Below are 16,784 nucleotides of genomic sequence, written 5' to 3' on the forward strand. Positions count from 1 at the left end.
TCCCCCATGCAATATGGCTGACTTGGAAGTCACCTATAGAACATGGCCACCAGCACAATGTAACCCATGCAATATGGCTGACTTGGAAGTCACCTATACAACATGGCAACCAGCACAATGTCCCCCAAGCAATATGGCTGACTTGGAAGTCACCTATAGAACATGGCCACCAGCACAATGTCCCCCAAGCAATATGGCTGACTTGGAAGTCACCTATAGGACATGGCAACCAGCACAATGTCCCCCATGCAATATGGCTGACTTGGAAGTCACCTATAGAACATGGCCACCAGCACAATGTCCGCCAAGCAATATGGCTCACTTGGAAGTCACCTATACAATACAACCAGCACAATGTCCCCCATGCAATATGGCTGATTTGGAAGTCACCTATACAATACAACCAGCACAATGTCCCAAATGCAATATGGCTGATTTGAAAGTCACCTATAGAACATGGCCACCAGCACAATGTCCCCCATGCAATATGGCTGAATTGGAAGTCACCTATAGGACATGGCAACCAGCACAATGTCCCCCATGCAATATGGCTGACTTGGAAGTCACCTATACAATACAACCAGCACAATGTCCCCCATGCAATTTGGCTGACTTGGAAGTCACCTATACAACATGGCAACCAGCACAATGTCCCCCATGCAATATGGCTGGCTTGGAAGTCACCTATAGAACATGGCCACCAGCACAATGTCCCCCATGCAATATGGCTGACTTGGAAGTCACCTATACAACATGGCAACCAGCACAATGTCCCCCAAGCAATATGGCTGACTTGGAAGTCACCTATAGAACATGGCCACCAGCACAATGTCCCCCAAGCAATATGGCTGACTTGGAAGTCACCTATAGAACATGGCAACCAGCACAATGTCCCCCAAGCAATATGGCTGACTTGGAAGTCACCTATACAAGACAACCAGCACAATGTCCCCCATGCAATATGGCTGACTTGGAAGTCACCTATAGGACATGGCATCCAGCACAATGTCCCCCATGCAATATGGCTGACTTGGAAGTCACCTATAGAACATGGCCACCAGCACAATGTCCGCCAAGCAATATGGCTCACTTGGAAGTCACCTATACAATACAACCAGCACAATGTCCCCCTTGCAATATGGCTGACTTGGAAGTCACCTATACAATACAACCAGCACAATGTCCCAAATGCAATATGGCTGACTTGGAAGTCACCTATAGAACATGGCCACCAGCACAATGTCCCCCATGCAATATGGCTGACTTGGAAGTCACCTATACAACATGGCAACCAGCACAATGTCCCCCATGCAATATGGCTGACATGGAAGTCACCTATACAATACAACCAGCACAATGTCCCCCAAGCAATATGGCTGACTTGGAAGTCACCTATACAAGACAACCAGCACAATGTCCCCCATGCAATATGGCTGACTTGGAAGTCAACTATACAATACAACCAGCACAATGTCCCCCATGCAATATGGCTGATTTGGAAGTCACCTATACAACACAACCAGCACAATGTCCCCCATGCAATATGGCTGACTTGGAAGTCACCTATACAAGACAACCAGCACAATGTCCCCCATGCAATATGGCTGACTTGGAAGTCACCTATAGAACATGGCCACCAGCACAATGTCCCCCATGCAATATGGCTGACTTGGAAGTCACCTATACAACATGGCAACCAGCACAATGTCCCCTATGCAATATGGCTGACTTGGAAGTCACCTATACAATACAACCAGCACAATGTCCCCAAAGCAATATGGCTGACTTGGAAGTCACCTATACAAGACAACCAGCACAATGTCCCCCATGCAATATGGCTGACTTGGAAGTCACCTATAGGACATGTCCACCAGCACAATGTCCCCCATGCAATATGGCTGACTTGGAAGTCACCTATACAATACAACCAGCACAATGTCCCCCATGCAATATGGCTGACTTGGAAGTCACCTATACAATACAACCAGCACAATGCCCCCCATGCAATATGGCTGACTTGGAAGTCACCTATACAACATGGCAACCAGCACAATGTCCCGCATGCAATATGGCTGATTTGGAAGTCACCTATACAACACAACCAGCACAATGTCCCCCATGCAATATGGCTGACTTGGAAGTCACCTATACAAGACAACCAGCACAATGTCCCCCATGCAATATGGCTGACTTGGAAGTCACCTATAGAACATGGCCACCAGCACAATGTCCCCCATGCAATATGGCTGACTTGGAAGTCACCTATAGAACATGGCCACCAGCACAATGTAACCCATGCAATATGGCTGACTTGGAAGTCACCTATACAACATGGCAACCAGCACAATGTCCCCCAAGCAATATGGCTGACTTGGAAGTCACCTATAGAACATGGCCACCAGCACAATGTCCCCCAAGCAATATGGCTGACTTGGAAGTCACCTATAGGACATGGCAACCAGCACAATGTCCCCCATGCAATATGGCTGACTTGGAAGTCACCTATGGAACATGGCCACCAGCACAATGTCCGCCAAGCAATATGGCTCACTTGGAAGTCACCTATACAATACAACCAGCACAATGTCCCCCATGCAATATGGCTGACTTGGAAGTCACCTATACAATACAACCAGCACAATGTCCCAAGTCCAATATGGCTGACTTGGAAGTCATCTATAGAACATGGCCACCAGCACAATGTCCCCCATGCAATATGGCTGAATTGGAAGTCACCTATACAACATGGCAACCAGCACAATGTCCCCCATGCAATATGGCTGACTTGGAAGTCACCTATACAATACAACCAGCACAATGTCCCCCAAGCAATATGGCTGACTTGGAAGTCACCTATACAAGACAACCAGCACAATGTCCCCCATGCAATATGGCTGACTTGGAAGTCACCTATACAATACAACCAGCACAATGTCCCCCATGCAATATGGCTGATTTGGAAGTCACCTATACAACACAACCAGCACAATGTCCCCCATGCAATATGGCTGACTTGGAAGTCACCTATACAAGACAACCAGCACAATGTCCCCCATGCAATATGGCTGACTTGGAAGTCACCTATAGGACATGGCCACCAGCACAATGTCCCCCATGCAATATGGCTGACTTGGAAGTCACCTATACAATACAACCAGCACAATGTCCCCCATGCAATATGGCTGACTTGGAAGTCACCTATACAAGACAACCAGCACAATGTCCCCCATGCAATATGGCTGACTTGGAAGTCACCTATAGAACATGGCCACCAGCACAATGTCCCCCATGCAATATGGCTGACTTGGAAGTCACCTATAGAACATGGCAACCAGCACAATGTCCCCCAAGCAATATGGCTGACTTGGAAGTCACCTATACAAGACAACCAGCACAATTTCCCCCATGCAATATGGCTGACTTGGAAGTCACCTATAGGACATGGCAACCAGCACAATGTCCCCCATGCAATATGGCTGACTTGGAAGTCACCTATACAATACAACCAGCACAATGTCACCCATGCAATTTGGCTGACTTGGAAGTCACCTATACAACATGGCAACCAGCACAATGTCCCCCATGCAATATGGCTGACTTGGAAGTCACCTATAGAACATGGCCACCAGCACAATGTCCCCCATGCAATATGGCTGACTTGGAAGTCACCTTTACAACATGGCAACCAGCACAATGTCCCCCATGCAATATGGCTGACTTGGAAGTCACCTATAGAACATGGCAACCAGCACAATGTCCCCCAAGCAATATGGCTGACTTGGAAGTCACCTATACAAGACAACCAGCACAATGTCCCCCATGCAATGTGGCTGACTTGGAAGTCACCTATAAGACATGGCAACCAGCACAATGTCCCCCATGCAATATGGCTGACTTGGAAGTCACCTATAGAACATGGCCACCAGCACAATGTCCGCCAAGCAATATGGCTCACTTGGAAGTCACCTATACAATACAACCAGCACAATGTCCCCCATGCAATATGGCTGACTTGGAAGTCACCTATACAATACAACCAGCACAATGTCCCAAATGCAATATGGCTGACTTGGAAGTCACCTATACAACATGGCAACCAGCACAATGTCCCCCATGCAATATGGCTGACATGGAAGTCACCTATACAATACAACCAGCACAATGTCCCCCAAGCAATATGGCTGACTTGGAAGTCACCTATACAAGACAACCAGCACAATGTCCCCCATGCAATATGGCTGACTTGGAAGTCACCTATACAATACAACCAGCACAATGTCCCCCATGCAATATGACTGATTTGGAAGTCGCCTATACAACACAACCAGCACAATGTCCCCCATGCAATATGGCTGACTTGGAAGTCACCTATACAAGACAACCAGCACAATGTCCCAAATGCAATATGGCTGACTTGGAAGTCACCTATAGAACATGGCCACCAGCACAATGTCCCCCATGCAATATGGCTGACTTGGAAGTCACCTATACAACATGGCAACCAGCACAATGTCCCCTATGCAATTTGGCTGACTTGGAAGTCACCTATACAATACAACCAGCACAATGTCCCCCAAGCAATATGGCTGACTTGGAAGTCACCTATACAAGACAACCAGCACAATGTCCCCCATGCAATATGGCTGACTTGGAAGTCACCTATAGGACATGGCCACCAGCACAATGTCCCCCATTCAATATGGCTGACTTGGAAGTCACCTATACAATACAACCAGCACAATGTCCCCCATGCAATATGGCTGACTTAGAAGTCACCTATACAATACAACCAGCACAATGTCCCCCATGCAATATGGCTGACTTGGAAGTCACCTATACAATACAACCAGCACAATGTCCCCCATGCAATATGGCTGACTTGGAAGTCACCTATAGAACATGGCCACCAGCACAATGTCCGCCAAGCAATATGGCTCACTTGGAAGTCACCTATACAATACAACCAGCACAATGTCCCCCATGCAATATGGCTGACTTGGAAGTCACCTATACAATACAACCAGCACAATGTCCCAAATGCAATATGGCTGACTTGGAAGTCACCTATAGAACATGGCCACCAGCACAATGTCCCCCATGCAATATGGATGACTTGGAAGTCACCTATACAACATGGCAACCAGCACAATGTCCCCCATGCAATATGGCTGACTTGGAAGTCACCTATACAATACAACCAGCACAATGTCCCCCAAGCAATATGGCTGACTTGGAAGTCACCTATACAACACAACCAGCACAATGTCCCCCATGCAATATGGCTGACTTGGAAGTCACCTATACAATACAACCAGCACAATGTCCCCCATGCAATATGGCTGATTTGGAAGTCACCTATACAACACAACCAGCACAATGTCCCCCATGCAATATGGCTGACTTGGAAGTCACCTATACAAGACAACCAGCACAATGTCCCCCATGCAATATGGCTGACTTGGAAGTCACCTATACAATACAACCAGCACAATGTCCCCCATGCAATATGGCTGACTTGGAAGTCACCTATACAAGACAACCAGCACAATGTCCCCCATGCAATATGGCTGACTTGGAAGTCACCTATAGAACATGGCCACCAGCACAATGTCCCCCATGCAATATGGCTGACTTGGAAGTCACCTATAGAACATGGCAACCAGCACAATGTCCCCCAAGCAATATGGCTGACTTGGAAGTCACCTATACAAGACAACCAGCACAATTTCCCCCATGCAATATGGCTGACTTGGAAGTCACCTATAGGACATGGCAACCAGCACAATGTCCCCCATGCAATATGGCTGACTTGGAAGTCACCTATACAATACAACCAGCACAATGTCCCCCATGCAATTTGGCTGACTTGGAAGTCACCTATACAACATGGCAACCAGCACAATGTCCCCCATGCAATATAGCTGACTTGGAAGTCACCTATAGAACATGGCCACCAGCACAATGTCCCCCATGCAATATGGCTGACTTGGAAGTCACCTATACAACATGGCAACCAGCACAATGTCCCCCAAGCAATATGGCTGACTTGGAAGTCACCTATAGAACATGGCCACCAGCACAATGTCCCCCAAGCAATATGGCTGACTTGGAAGTCACCTATAGAACATGGCAACCAGCACAATGTCCCCCAAGCAATATGGCTGACTTGGAAGTCACCTATACAAGACAACCAGCACAATGTCCCCCATGCAATATGGCTGACTTGGAAGTCACCTATAGGACATGGCAACCAGCACAATGTCCCCCATGCAATATGGCTGACTTGGAAGTCACCTATAGAACATGGCCACCAGCACAATGTCCACCAAGCAATATGGCTCACTTGGAAGTCACCTATACAATACAACCAGCACAATGTCCCCCATGCAATATGGCTGACTTGGAAGTCACCTATACAATACAACCAGCAAAATGTCCCAAATGCAATATGGCTGACTTGGAAGTCACCTATAGAACATGGCCACCGGCACAATGTCCCCCATGCAATATGGCTGACTTGGAAGTCACCTATACAACATGGCAACCAGCACAATGTCCCCCATGCAATATGGCTGACATGGAAGTCACCTATACAATACAACCAGCACAATGTCCCCCAAGCAATATGGCTGACTTGGAAGTCACCTATACAAGACAACCAGCACAATGTCCCCCATGCAATATGGCTGACTTGGAAGTCACCTATACAATACAACCAGCACAATGTCCCCCATGCAATATGGCTGATTTGGAAGTCGCCTATACAACACAACCAGCACAATGTCCCCCATGCAATATGGCTGACTTGGAAGTCACCTATACAAGACAACCAGCACAATGTCCCAACTGCAATATGGCTGACTTGGAAGTCACCTATAGAACATGGCCACCAGCACAATGTCCCCCATGCAATATGGCTGACTTGGAAGTCACCTATACAACATGGCAACCAGCACAATGTCCCCTATGCAATTTGGCTGACTTGGAAGTCACCTATACAATACAACCAGCACAATGTCCCCCAAGCAATATGGCTGACTTGGAAGTCACCTATACAAGACAACCAGCACAATGTCCCCCATGCAATATGGCTGACTTGGAAGTCACCTATAGGACATGGCCACCAGCACAATGTCCCCCATGCAATATGGCTGACTTGGAAGTCACCTATAAAATACAACCAGCACAATGTCCCCTATGCAATATGGTTGACTTGGAAGTCACCTATACAATACAACCAGCACAATGTCCCCCATGCAATATGGCTGATTTGGTTGTCACCTATACAACACAACCAGCACAATGTCCCCCATGCAATATGGCTGACTTGGAAGTCACCTATACAAGACAACCAGCACAATGTCCCCCATGCAATATGGCTGACTTGGAAGTCACCTATAGAACATGGCCACCAGCACAATGTCCCCCATGCAATATGGCTGACTTGGAAGTCACCTATAGAACATGGCCACCAGCACAATGTAACCCATGCAATATGGCTGACTTGGAAGTCACCTATACAACATGGCAACCAGCACAATGTCCCCCAAGCAATATGGCTGACTTGGAAGTCACCTATAGAACATGGCCACCAGCACAATGTCCCCCAAGCAATATGGCTGACTTGGAAGTCACCTATAGAACATGGCAACCAGCACAATGTCCCCCAAGCAATATGGCTGACTTGGAAGTCACCTATACAAGACAACCAGCACAATGTCCCCCATGCAATATGGCTGACTTGGAAGTCACCTATAGAACATGGCAACCAGCACAATGTCCCCCATGCAATATGGCTGACTTGGAAGTCACCTATAGAACATGGCCACCAGCACAATGTCCCCCAAGCAATATGGCTCACTTGGAAGTCACCTATACAATACAATCAGCACAATGTCCCAAATGCAATATGGCTGACTTGGAAGTCACCTATAGAACATGGCCACCAGAACAATGTCCCCCATGCAATATGGCTGACTTTGAAGCCACCTATACAACATGGCAACCAGCACAATGTCCCCCATGCAATATGGCTGACTTGGAAGTAAACTATACAATACAACCAGCACAATGTCCCCCAAGCAATATGGCTGACTTGGAAGTCACCTATACAAGACAACCAGCACAATGTCCCCCATGCAATATGGCTGACTTGGAAGTCACCTATACAATACAACCAGCACAATGTCCCCCATGCAATATGGCTGATTTGGAAGTCACCTATACAATACAACCAGCACAATGTCCCCCATGCAATATGGCTGATTTGGAAGTCACCTATACAACACAACCAGCACAATGTCCCCCATGCAATATGGCTGACTTGAAAGTCACCTATACAAGACAACCAGCACAATGTCCCCCATGCAATATGGCTGACTTGGAAGTCACCTATAGAACATGGCCACCAGCACAATGTCCCCCATGCAATATGGCTGACTTGGAAGTCACCTATAGAACATGGCCACCAGCACAATGTAACCCATGCAATATGGCTGACTTGGAAGTCACCTATACAACATGGCAACCAGCACAATGTCCCCCAAGCAATATGGCTGACTTGGAAGTCACCTATAGAACATGGCCACCAGCACAATGTCCCCCAAGCAATATGGCTGACTTGGAAGTCACCTATAGAACATGGCAACCAGCACAATGTCCCCCAAGCAATATGGCTGACTTGGAAGTCACCTATACAAGACAACCAGCACAATGTCCCCCATGCAATATGGCTGACTTGGAAGTCACCTATAGAACATGGCAACCAGCACAATGTCCCCCATGCAATATGGCTGACTTGGAAGTAACCTATAGAACATGGCCACCAGCACAATGTCCCCCAAGCAATATGGCTCACTTGGAAGTCACCTATACAATACAACCAGCACAATGTCCCCCATGCAATATGGCTGACTTGGAAGTCACCTATACAATACAACCAGCACAATGTCCCAAATGCAATATGGCTGACTTGGAAGTCACCTATAGAACATGGCCACCAGCACAATGTCCCCCATGAAATATGGCTGACTTGGAATGCACCTATACAACATGGCAACCAGCACAATGTCCCCCATGCAATATTGCTGACTTGGAAGTCACCTATACAATACAACCAGCACAATGTCCCCCAAGCAATATGGCTGACTTGGAAGTCACCTATACAAGACAACCAGCACAATGTCCCCCATGCAATATGGCTGATTTTGAAGTCACCTATACAACACAACCAGCACAATGTCCCCCATGCAATATGGCTGACTTGGAAATCACCTATACAAGACAACCATCACAATGTCCCAAATGCAATATAGCTGACTTGGAAGTCACCTATAGAACATGGCCACCAGCACAATGTCCCCCATGCAAATATGGCTGACTTGGAAGTCACCTAAACAACATGGCAACCAGCACAATGTCCTCCATGCAATATGGCTGACTTGGAAGTCACCTATACAATACAACCAGCACAATGTCCCCCAAGCAATATGGCTGACTTGGAAGTCACCTATACAAGACAACCAGCACAATGTCCCCCATGCAATATGGCTGACTTGGAAGTCACCTATAGGACATGGCCACCAGCACAATGTCCCCCATGCAATATGGCTGACTTGGAAGTCACCTATACAATACAACCAGCACAATGTCCCCCATGCAATATGGCTGACTTGGAAGTCACCTATACAATACAACCAGCACAATGTCCCCCATGCAATATGGCTGATTTGGAAGTCACCTATATAACACAACCAGCACAATGTCTCCCATGCAATATGGCTGACTTGGAAGTCACCTATACAAGACAACCAGCACAATGTCCCCCATGCAATATGGCTGACTTGGAAGTCACGTATAGAACATGGCCACCAGCACAATGTCCCCCATGCAATATGGCTGACTTGGAAGTCACCTATACAACATGGCAACTAACACAATGTCCCCCAAGCAATATGGCTGACTTGGAAGTCACCTATACAACATGGCAACCAGCACAATGTCCCCCAAGCAATATGGCTGACTTGGAAGTCACCTATAGAACATGGCAACCAGCACAATGTCCCCCAAGCAATATGGCTGACTTAAAAGTCACCTATACAAGACAACCAGCACAATTTCCCCCATGCAATATGGCTGACTTGGACGTCACCTATAGGACATGGCAATAAGCACAATGTCCCCCAGGCAATATGGCTGACTTGTAAGTCACCTATACAACATGGCAACCAGCACAATGTCCCCCATGCAATATGGCTGACTTGGAAGTCACCTATACAACATGGCAACCAGCACAATGTCCCTCATGCAAAATGGCTGACTTGGAAGTCACCTTTACAACATGGCCACCAGCACAATGTCCCCCATGCAATATGGCTGACTTGGAAGTCACCTATAGGACATGGCAACCAGCACAATGTCCCCCATGCAATATGGCTGACTTGGAAGTCACCTATAGAACATGGCCACCAGCACAATGTCCCCCAAGCAATATGGCTCACTTGGAAGTCACCTATACAATACAACCAGCACAATGTCCCCCATGCAATATGGCTGACTTGGAAGTCACCTATACAATACAACCAGCACAATGTCCCCCATGCAATATGGCTGACTTGGAAGTCACCTATACAACACAACCTGCACAATGTCCCCCATGCAATATGGCTGACTTGGAAGTCACCTATACAACACAACCAGCACAATGTCCCCCATGCAATATGGCTCACTTGGAAGTCACCTATACAACATGGCATCCAGCACAATGTCCCCCATGCAATATGGCTGACTTGGAAGTCACCTATACAACATGGCAACCAGCACAATGTCCCCCATGCAATATGGCTGACTTGGAAGTCACCTATACAACATGGCAACCAGCACAATGTCCCCCATGCAATATGGCTGACTTCGAAGTCACCTATACAAGAAACCAGCACAATGTCCCCCATGCAATGTGGCTGACTTGGAAGTCACCTATAGAACATGGCCACCAGCACAATGTCCCCCATGCAATATGGCTGACTTGGAAGTCACCTATACAACATGGCAACCAGCACAATGTCCTCCATGCAATATGGCTGACTTGGAAGTCAGCTATACAATACAACCAGCACAATGTCCCCCAAGCAATATGGCTGACTTGGAAGTCACCTATACAAGACAACCAGCACAATGTCCCCCATGCAATATGGCTGACTTGGAAGTCACCTATAGGACATGGCCACCAGCACAATGTCCCCCATGCAATATGGCTAACTTGGAAGTCACCTATACAATACAACCAGCACAATGTCCCCCATGCAATATGGCTGACTTGGAAGTCACCTATACAATACAACCAGCACAATGTCCCCCATGCAATATGGCTGATTTGGAAGTCACCTATACAACACAACCAGCACAATGTCCCCCATGCAATATGGCTGACTTGGAAGTCACCTATACAAGACAACCAGCACAATGTCCCCCATGCAATATGGCTGACTTGGAAGTCACCTATAGAACATGGCCACCAGCACAATGTCCCCCATGCAATATGGCTGACTTGGAAGTCACCTATACAACATGGCAACCAGCACAATGTCCCCCATGCAATATGGCTGACTTGGAAGTCACCTATAGAACATGGCCACCAGCACAATGTCCCCCATGCAATATGGCTGACTTGGAAGTCACCTATACAACATGGCAACCAGCACAATGTCCCCCAAGCAATATGGCTGACTTGGAAGTCACCTATAGAACATGGCCACCAGCACAATGTCCCCCAAGCAATATGGCTGACTTGGAAGTCACCTATAGAACATGGCAACCAGCACAATGTCCCCCATGCAATATGGCTGACTTGGAAGTCACCTATACAACATGGCAACCAGCACAATGTCCCCCATGCAATATGGCTGACTTCGAAGTCACCTATACAAGAAACCAGCACAATGTCCCCCATGCAATGTGGCTGACTTGGAAGTCACCTATAGAACATGGCCACCAGCACAATGTCCCCCATGCAATATGGCTGACTTGGAAGTCACCTATACAACATGGCAACCAGCACAATGTCCCCCATGCAATATGGCTGACTTGGAAGTCAGCTATACAATACAACCAGCACAATGTCCCCCAAGCAATATGGCTGACTTGGAAGTCACCTATACAAGACAACCAGCACAATGTCCCCCATGCAATATGGCTGACTTGGAAGTCACCTATAGGACATGGCCACCAGCACAATGTCCCCCATGCAATATGGCTGACTTGGAAGTCACCTATACAATACAACCAGCACAATGTCCCCCATGCAATATGGCTGACTTGGAAGTCACCTATACAATACAACCAGCACAATGTCCCCCATGCAATATGGCTGATTTGGAAGTCACCTATACAACACAACCAGCACAATGTCCCCCATGCAATATGGCTGACTTGGAAGTCACCTATACAAGACAACCAGCACAATGTCCCCCATGCAATATGGCTGACTTGGAAGTCACCTATAGAACATGGCCACCAGCACAATGTCCCCCATGCAATATGGCTGACTTGGAAGTCACCTATACAACATGGCAACCAGCACAATGTCCCCCATGCAATATGGCTGATTTGGAAGTCACCTATAGAACATGGCCACCAGCACAATGTCCCCCATGCAATATGGCTGACTTGGAAGTCACCTATACAACATGGCAACCAGCACAATGTCCCCCAAGCAATATGGCTGACTTGGAAGTCACCTATAGAACATGGCCACCAGCACAATGTCCCCCATGCCACACGGCTGACTTGGAAGTTACCTATACAAGACAACCAGCACAATGTCCCCCATGCAATATGGCTGACTCGGAAGTCACCTATACCACACAACCAGCACAATGTCCCCCAATCAATATGGCTCACTTGGAAGTCACCTATACAACATGGCAACCAGCACAATGTCCCCCATGCAATATGGCTGACTTGGAAGTCACCTATTTAAGACAACCAGCACAATGTCTCCCATGCAATATGGCTGACTTGGAAGTCACCTATAGGACATGGCAACCAGCACAATGTCCCCCAAGCAATATGGCTGACTTGGAAGTCACCTATACAAGACAACCAGCACATTGTCCCAAATGCAATATGGCTGACTTGGAAGTCACCTATAGAACATGGCCACCAGCACAATGTCCCCCATGCAATATGGCTGACTTGGAAGTCACCTATACAACATGGCAACCAGCACAATGTCCCCCATGCAATATGGCTGACTTGGAAGTCACCTATACAATACAACCAGCACAATGTCCCCCAAGCAATATGGCTGACTTGGAAGTCACCTATACAAGACAACCAGCACAATGTCCCCCATGCAATATGGCTGACTTGGAAGTCACCTATAGAACATGGCCACCAGCACAATGTCCCCCATGCCACACGGCTGACTTGGAAGTTACCTATACAAGACAACCAGCACAATGTCCCCCATGCAATATGGCTGACTCGGAAGTCACCTATACCACACAACCAGCACAATGTCCCCCAATCAATATGGCTCACTTGGAAGTCACGTATACAACATGGCAACCAGCACAATGTCCCCCATGCAATATGGCTGACTTGGAAGTCACCTATACAACATGGCAACCAGCACAATGTCCCCCATGCAATATGGCTGACTTGGAAGTCACCTATTTAAGACAACCAGCACAATGTCTCCCATGCAATATGGCTGACTTGGAAGTCACCTATAGGACATGGCAACCAGCACAATGTCCCCCAAGCAATATGGCTGACTTGGAAGTCACCTATACAAGACAACCAGCACATTGTCCCAAATGCAATATGGCTGACTTGGAAGTCACCTATAGAACATGGCCACCAGCACAATGTCCCCCATGCAATATGGCTGACTTGGAAGTCACCTATACAACATGGCAACCAGCACAATGTCCCCCATGCAATATGGCTGACTTGGAAGTCACCTATACAATACAACCAGCACAATGTCCCCCAAGCAATATGGCTGACTTGGAAGTCACCTATACAAGACAACCAGCACAATGTCCCCCATGCAATATGGCTGACTTGGAAGTCACCTATAGGACATGGCCACCAGCACAATGTCCCCCATGCAATATGGCTGACTTGGAAGTCACCTATACAATACAACCAGCACAATGTCCCCCATGCAATTTGGCTGACTTGGAAGTCACCTATACAATACAACCAGCACAATGTCCCCCATGCAATATTGCTGATTTGGAAGTCACCTATACAACACAACCAGCACAATGTCTCCCATGCAATATGGCTGACTTGGAAGTCACCTATACAAGACAACCAGCACAATGTCCCAAATGCAATATGGCTGACTTGGAAGTCACCTATAGAACATGGCCACCAGCACAATGTCCCCCATGCAATATGGCTGACTTGGAAGTCACCTATACAACATGGCAACCAGCACAATGTCCCCCATGCAATATGGCTGATTTGGAAGTCACCTATACAATACAACCAGCACAATGTCCCCTAAGCAATATGGCTGACTTGGAAGTCACCTATACAAGACAACCAGCACAATGTCCCCCATGCAATATGGCTGATTTGGAAGTCACCTATACAATACAACCAGCACAATGTCCCCTAAGCAATATGGCTCACTTGGAAGTCACCTATAGGACATGGCCACCAGCACAATGTCCCCCATGCAATATGGCTGACTTGGAAGTCACCTATACAATACAACCAGCACAATGTCCCCCATGCAATATGGCTGATTTGGAAGTCACCTATACAACACAACCAGCTCAATGTCCCACATGCAATATGGCTGACTTGGAAGTCACCTATACAAGACAACCAGCACAATGTCCCCGATGCAATATGGCTGACTTGGAAGTCACCTATACAAGACAACCAGCACAATGTCCCCCATGCAATATGGCTGACTTGGAAGTCACCTATAGAACATGGCCACCAGCACAATGTCCCCCATGCAATATGGCTGACTTGGAAGTCACCTATACAACATGGCAACCAGCACAATGTCCCCCAAGCAATATGGCTGACTTGGAAGTCACCTATACAACATGGCAACCAGCACAATGTCCCCCAAGCAATATGGCTCACTTGGAAGTCACCTATAGAACATGGCAACCAGCACAATGTCCCCCAAGCAATATGGCTGACTTGGAAGTCACCTATACAACATGGCAACCAGCACAATGTCCCCCATGCAATATGGCTGACTTGGAAGTCACCTATACAACATGGCAACCGGCACAATGTCCCCCATGCAATATGGCTGACTTGGAAGTCACCTATACAAGACAACCAGCACAATGTCCCCCATGCAATATGGCTGACTTGGAAGTCACCTATAGGACATGGCAACCAGCACAATGTCCCCCATGCAATATGGCTGACTTGGAAGTCACCTATACAAGACAACCAGCACAATGTCCCAAATGCAATATGGCTGACTTGGAAGTCACCTATAGAACATGGCCACCAGCACAATGTCCCCCATGCAATATGGCTGACTTGGAAGTCACCTATACAACATGGCAACCAGCACAATGTCCCCCATTCAATATGGCTGACTTGGAAGTCACCTATACAATACAACCAGCACAATGTCCCTCAAGCAATATGGCTGACTTGGAAGTCACCTATACAAGACAACCAGCACAATGTCCCCCATGCAATATGGCTGACTTGGAAGTCACCTATAGGACATGGCCACCAGCACAATGTCCCCATGCAATATGGCTGACTTGGAAGTCACCTATACAATACAACCAGCACAATGTCCCCCATGCAATATGGCTGACTTGGAAGTCACCTATACAATACAACCAGCACAATGTCCCCCATGCAATATGGCTGATTTGGAAGTCACCTATACAACACAACCAGCACAATGTCCCCCATGCAATATGGCTGACTTGGAAGTCACCTATACAAGACAACCAGCACAATGTCCCAAATGCAATATGGCTGACTTGGAAGTCACCTATAGAACATGGCCACCAGCACAATGTCCCCCATGCAATATGGCTGACTTGGAAGTCACCTATACAACATGGCAACCAGCACAATGTCCCCCATGCAATATGGCTGACTTGGAAGTCACCTATACAATACAACCAGAACAATGTCCCCCAAGCAATATGGCTGACTTGGAAGTCACCTATACAAGACAACCAGCACAATGTCCCCCATGCAATATGGCTGACTTGGAAGTCACCTATAGGACATGGCCACCAGCACAATGTCCCCATGCAATATGGCTGACTTGGAAGTCACCTATACAATACAACCAGCACAATGTCCCCCATGCAATATGACTGACTTGGAAGTCACCTATACAATACAACCAGCACAATGTCCCCCATGCAATATGGCTGATTTGGAAGTCACCTATACAACACAACCAGCACAATGTCCCCCATGCAATATGGCTGACTTGGAAGTCACCTATAGAACATGGCCACCAGCACAATGTCCCCCATGCAATATGGCTGACTTGGAAGTCACCTATACAACATGGCAACCAGCACAATGTCCCCCATGCAATATGGCTGACTTGGAAGTCACCTATACAATACAACCAGCACAATGTCCCCCAAGCAATATGGCTGACTTGGAAGTCACCTATACAAGACAACCAGCACAATGTCCCCCATGCAATATGGCTCACTTGGAAGTCACCTATAGGACATGGCCACCAGCACAATGTCCCCCATGCAATATGGCTGACTTGGAAGTCACCTATACAATACAACCAGCACAATGTC

The sequence above is a fragment of the Petromyzon marinus genome, unplaced genomic scaffold (genome assembly GCF_048934315.1).
Source record: "Petromyzon marinus isolate PM22_M1 ecotype Great Lakes invasive population unplaced genomic scaffold, UKy_Petmar_22M1.pri1.0 PM_G_Scaffold_1, whole genome shotgun sequence".
Lineage (NCBI taxonomy): Eukaryota > Metazoa > Chordata > Hyperoartia > Petromyzontiformes > Petromyzontidae > Petromyzon > Petromyzon marinus.